This window comes from Nyctereutes procyonoides, unplaced genomic scaffold (assembly GCF_905146905.1).
Source record: "Nyctereutes procyonoides isolate TBG_1078 unplaced genomic scaffold, NYPRO_anot_genome, whole genome shotgun sequence".
Classification (NCBI taxonomy): Eukaryota; Metazoa; Chordata; class Mammalia; order Carnivora; family Canidae; genus Nyctereutes; species Nyctereutes procyonoides.
Window position 1 is genome coordinate 42,558,244 of NW_026575044.1, and position 6,000 is coordinate 42,564,243.

The 6,000-nt window shown below is 37.2% G+C and overlaps 1 pseudogene; it reads right to left on the reverse strand.

Annotated features, from left to right (window-relative positions):
* Positions 1–1,594: 1,594 nt before the first annotated feature.
* LOC129508668 (transcription factor Spi-C-like) lies at positions 1,595–5,599 on the reverse strand (annotated as a pseudogene).
* Positions 5,600–6,000: the final 401 nt, after the last annotated feature.

Here is a 6,000-nt window from a genome sequence, read left to right on the forward strand (position 1 = left end):
ATGCTTCAAAATATAAAACCAAAAAATTGACCTTAGTTGTTTGAAATACAAAATAATTTTTATTGCAGAATTTATGAATTCATTAATTTAGCAAATACTTACATCTGCTATTTTGCAAACTAGTGTGTCTGACCTGTGGCCAAAGATAATTACTATCAATTAATGAGTAACATGCTGAATAAAACATTTACATGTATGTTATTTAAAGAAGACACAGTACATTAAAAACATTTAAAAGATGGAAAAGGATACATGCAAATAGGAATCAGCGAATTTGGAGTTATATCAATACACAAAATCAACTTAGAAGCATGTTATTAGAGATAAAGAGAGACAGGGATTGTTTTTTTTTTGTTTTGTTTTGTTTTTTTTTAAGATTTTATTCATGAGAGACAGAGGCAGAGACAAAGCCAGGGAGAGAAGCAGGCTCCCTGCAGGAAGCCCAATGCAAGACTCGATCCCAGGGCCCCAGGATCACGACCTGAGCCAAAGGCAGACGCTCAACCACTGAGCTACTCAGGTGCCTGAAGAGGGACATTGTATAATAATAAAAGGGTGAATCCATCAGGAAGATATAACAATTCTAAATGTACATGCATCTAATGACAGTACCAAAATACATGAAGCACAAACTGACAGAAATGATGAAAAGACAATTCAGCCGTAGTAGTTGGAGACTGTATGCCCTGTTTTCAATTAGGGATAAAACAGCTATACCAAACACAATAGAAGACTTGAACACTATAAACCAACTAGACTTAATAGACCTATAGAACATAGCACCTAATAACAATGTATATTCTTCTCAAGCACACAAGGAATATTTCTCATGATAGATCATAAACTAAAACATAAAACCTTTAAAAATTTAAAAGGACAAATAATACAAAGTATGTTCTCTGATCACAAGGCAATCAAATTTGAAATAGATAATGGAAAACTGGGAAACTCACAAATAGATGGAGATTAAGGAACTAGATAACCAATGGATCAGAAAAGAAATTTAAAATTTCACAAAATATTTTGAGATGAGTGAAAACATACAACATATCAATTTATGGGATGCAGCTAAAGCAGTGCTTAGAGGGTAACTTAGAGCTGTAAATGACTAAGAAAAAAATCTCAATAACCTGATCTTTTACCTTTAAAACTAAACCTAAGTAAGCAGGAAGAAATAGAGGTTAGGGTGGAAGTGAATAGAATGAAATAAAGACTAGAAATACAAGGGAAAGAAGTAATGAAACCAGAAGTTGTTTCTTTGAAAAGATAAAAATGAGATAACTTAGATGAAATTCCTGGAAAGACACAAGCTATTGGAACTGACTCAAGGACAAATAGACAACTGAACAGACCTATAACTAGTGTCAAGATTGAATCTGTAATAAAAAACAAAAAAGCCAAGGCCCAAATGGATTTACCACAATTCTGCCGAACATTTAAAAGATTAATGCCAACGCTTTTTGTTGTGGATCATATGCTATTTAATAAAAGAAATAATGAAGTTGTGTTTCCCTCTTCAGCATTTTCTTTAAGAGAAAAATCTTGAAATTTATAGGGATTTCTGATGTCAGAAAACCATGAAATGTAAGATTATTTAACCATTTGCATGTCTTAGTTCATGGCAGTCAGCATATGTACGGTTATAATTTGCATTCCAGTTACTCAGACTGAGATAGCCTTCCTCAGGTTAAATATAGTGTGAATAGGAGATCTCTTCTAAAAAGTAAGATGGAGTCTGTAGAATGGCCTCACTGAATTGGTAAGTTAGCTTTCTCTAGATTTTGGTGATTTCCCCAGTTCTTCCATAATTTCTCAGTGTTCTAGCCATCTTCTGGTAAGTCATGGTCTTCTGGTTGCCTTTTCTTTTCCCTCAAAGTTGGGCAAGTTTTTCTTTGTTTTTGTTTTTTAAGTAATTTCTACCCCCAGTGTGTGGCTCAAACTCATGACCCTCAAGATCAAGAGTTGGCATGCTCTTCTGACTGATCACCCAGGTGCCCCCTTCTTTTTTTTTTTTTTTTTTTTTGTTAAGATTTTATTTATTCATGAGAGACAGAGAGAGAGGCAGAGACATAGGCAGAGGGAGAAGCAGGCTCCATGCAGGGAGCTTGACGTGGGACTCCATCGATCTCTGGTCTCCAGGATCACGCCCTGAGCCGAAGGCAGCACTAAAGCGCTGAGCCACCCGGGCTGCCCCCTTTGTTTTTTGATACAAACTGAAAGATGCCTTTGATTTTATCTACCCACTGAATGGAGGATGCCACTTCAGGATTACACAATCATGAAGATACTCAAACAGTTGGAGCTTCTTCCTGTCTTTGCTTCCCTTTTGCTGGAAAACAACAGGTTGTACTAGCTGGTTTTCAGGAATGTTCAGTGGACGATAGGATCCAATGGTACATTAAAATAATTATTCGCCATGACCAAGTGGGATTTATACCTGGGCTGCAAGGGTGGTTCAACATCCCCAAATCAATCAATGTGATACACTACATTAATGAAAGAAAGGACAAGAACCATCTGATCCTCTCAATAGATGCAGAAAAAGCACTTGACAAAACAGCATTCTTTCTTGCTTAAAACTCCTCACAGTATAATTAAATATAATAAAATGATAGTTGATGTCCAAAACCCAAAAGATTCAACCCCAAAATTGCTAGAACTACAAAAATTCAGCAAAGTGGGAGGATATAAAATCTATGCCCAGAAATAAATTATATTTCGATACACTAACAATGAAACAGAAGAAAGAAATTAAGGAGTCAGCCCCATTTGTAATTGCACTCTAAACCATAAGATACCTAGGAATAAACCTAACCAAAGAGGCAGGATCTGTACTCAGAAATCTATAGAGCACTCATGAAAGAAATTGAGGAAGCAACAAAGAAATGAGAAAATGTTGCATACTCATGGAAGAACAAATATTGTTAAAATCTGTGCTACCCAGAGCAATCTATACTACTCAGTGCAATCCCTATCAAAATACCACCAGCTTTTTTCACAGAGCTGGAATAATCCTAAAATTTGTATGGAACCACAAAAGACCCCAAATAGACAAGAATGTTGAAAACGAACACTAAAGCTGGGGGCATCACAGTTCCGGACTTCAAGCTGTATTGCAAAGCTGTGATCATCCAGACAGTATGGTACTGGCACAAAAACACGTAGATCAATGCAACAGAATTGAGAACCCAGAAACAGACCCTCAACTCAAGGGTCACTAATCTTCAACAAAGCAGGAAAGAATATCCAATGGAAAAAAGACAGTCTCTTTCACAAATGGTGTTGGGAAAATTGGACAGCCACATGCAGAAGAATGAAACGACCATCTTACACCATACACAAAAATAGACTCAAAATGGAGGAAAGAGCTAAATGTGAGACCGGAATCTATCAAAATCCTAGAGGAGAACACAGGCGGCAACCTCTTGCTAGACACATCTCCAAAGGCCAGGGAAACAAAAGCAAAAATCAACTATTGGGACCTCATCAAGATAAAAAGCTTTTGCACAACAAAGGAAACAGTTAACAAAATCAAAAGACAACTGACAGAATGGGAGAAGATATTTGCAAATGACAGATGAAGGGCTAGTATGCAAAATCTATAAAGAAGTTATCAAACTCAACACCCAAAGAACAAATAATCCAATCAAGAGATGGGTGGAAGACATGAACAGATATTTTTCCGTAGAAGACATACAGATGGCCAACAGACCCATGTAAAGATGCTCAATATCACTCAGCATCAGGGAAATAAAAACCACAATGAGATAGCACCTCACATCAGTCAGAATGACTAAAATTAACAATCAGGAAACAACAGATGTTGGCAAGGATGTGGACAAAGGCAAGAACCCTCTTACACTGTATACGTGGGAATACAAGCTGCTGCAGCCACTCTGGAAGTTCCTCAAAAAGTTGAAAATAGAGCTACCCTACAACCCAGCCATTGCACTACTGGGTATTTACCCCAAAGATACAAATGTAGTGATCTAAAAGGGAACCTACACCCCAATGTTTAGAGCAACAATATCCACAATAGCCAAACTATGGAAAGAGCCCAGATGTCCATAGATAGATGAATGGATAAAGAAGATGTGATACACACACACACACACACACACAATGGAATACTAAGCCATTAAAAAATGGAATCTTGCCATTTGCAATGACATGGATGGAACTAAAGGGTATTATGCTAAGTGAAGTAAGTCAATCAGAGAAAGACAATTATACTATCTCACTCATATGTGGAATTTAAGAAACAAAACAGAGAATCATAGTGGAAGATAGGGAAAAATAAGAGAAGACGAAATCAGAGAGGGAGACAAACCATAAAAGAATCATAGGAAACAAACTGAGGATTGCTGGAGGGGGAGGTGGGGGGAAGGGGTAGCTAGGTGATGGACATTAAGAAGGGCATATGATGTAATGAGCACTAGGTATCATATGAGATTGATGAATCACTGCTACCTCTGAAACCAATAATACATTATATGTTCATTAATTGAATTTAAGTGAGAAAAATATTTTTAAAAATTCCTACAGCTCAATAACAAAAAGCAACCTGATTAAAAAATGGACAGAGGCTCTGTATAGACATTTTCCCAGAGAAAACATACAGATGCACAACAGGCAGGTGAAAAGGTGCTCAATAACATTAATCATCAGAGAAATGCAAATCCAAACCATGATGAGATATGGCCTCACACCTGTCACAATGACAGTTTTAAATCAACCCTAAAAAAAAAGGAATTTAAAGATATAATAATCCTTTTTAAAAAGTAGTGGAAGTGGCACCTGGGTGGCCCTGTTGGTTAAGCTTCTGCCTTTGGCTCAGGTCATGATCCCAGAGTCCTGAGATTGAGCCCCACATCAGGCTTCCTGCTCAGCTGAGAACCTGCTTCTCCCTCTCCCTGTGCCCCTCCTTCCTGCTAATGAACTCTTTCTCTGCCAAATAAAATCCTTTTTAAAAGAAAAATAACAAAAGGTAGTGGAAAATCTAAATTTGGGAATAAACTGAATAAATAATAGAAAAGAGAAAATGAAGAGAAAAATCCTAAAGCAATAAGAGATGGAATAAGGTGATTTAATGACATCTTGCCATCACAGTTGGTCAGGAGTCCAGAGATCATGAGGATAAGTCCTGCTCTCAGAGCCAAGCCCTCCCCAGAATAGTGTATTTTTGACTCTTTGAATAAACAGTCAAAAAATATTTTAACAAGTATGTCGAATATGTTTTGAGCCTCAATATTAGTAAAGAATGGAGTTGAGCTATTTTTTAAGATTTTATTTGAGAGAGGAAGATCACAGAGGGAAAGGAAGTGAACACAGAGGGAGAGGGAGAAGCAGACTCCCCACTGAGCAGAGGGCCTGATGCAGGACTCCATCCCAGTACCCTGGGATCATGACCTGAGCCAAAGGTAGATACTTAACCAACTGAGCCACCCAGGCGTCCTGGAGTCAGACTTACAGAGTTTTCCAGACATAGACAAATGCACCATGATATTCTTAAACATTTCTGTCTCAAAGAAGCACCCAAAGCTTTTTTTCAGGATGATTTAAAGGATACAGATCCCCATTTTGCTAGGTATGCTTTTTAAAAGATTCCTCCTTATTCTGAAATGTATATATCTATTGTTTTACATTATATTATAGGTTTTATTTTTATCAATATATGTGAGAAATGAAGCAAACATCCACTTAATAACTAAATACCTACAAGAGCTAAATGGCTGTCAGGAACAAGAATGCTGCTCCAGAGGCTCTCATGTGCCCTTCTGATCTCCCTCTCTGGAAGAAACCATTATCCTGCCTTGTTTCTCTCTTCCTTATCTTTATAATTTTATCACATAGTATGTATCCCCAAACAACATGGTTAAGTTTTGGCATTTTTTTGAATTTTAAATTTTTAAAATCATACTTTAATGGAATAGCCTCTCTAACTTGCTTCTTTCAGCTAAAATGTTTGTGAAAGGGGCAGCCCAGGTGGCTCAGCGGTTT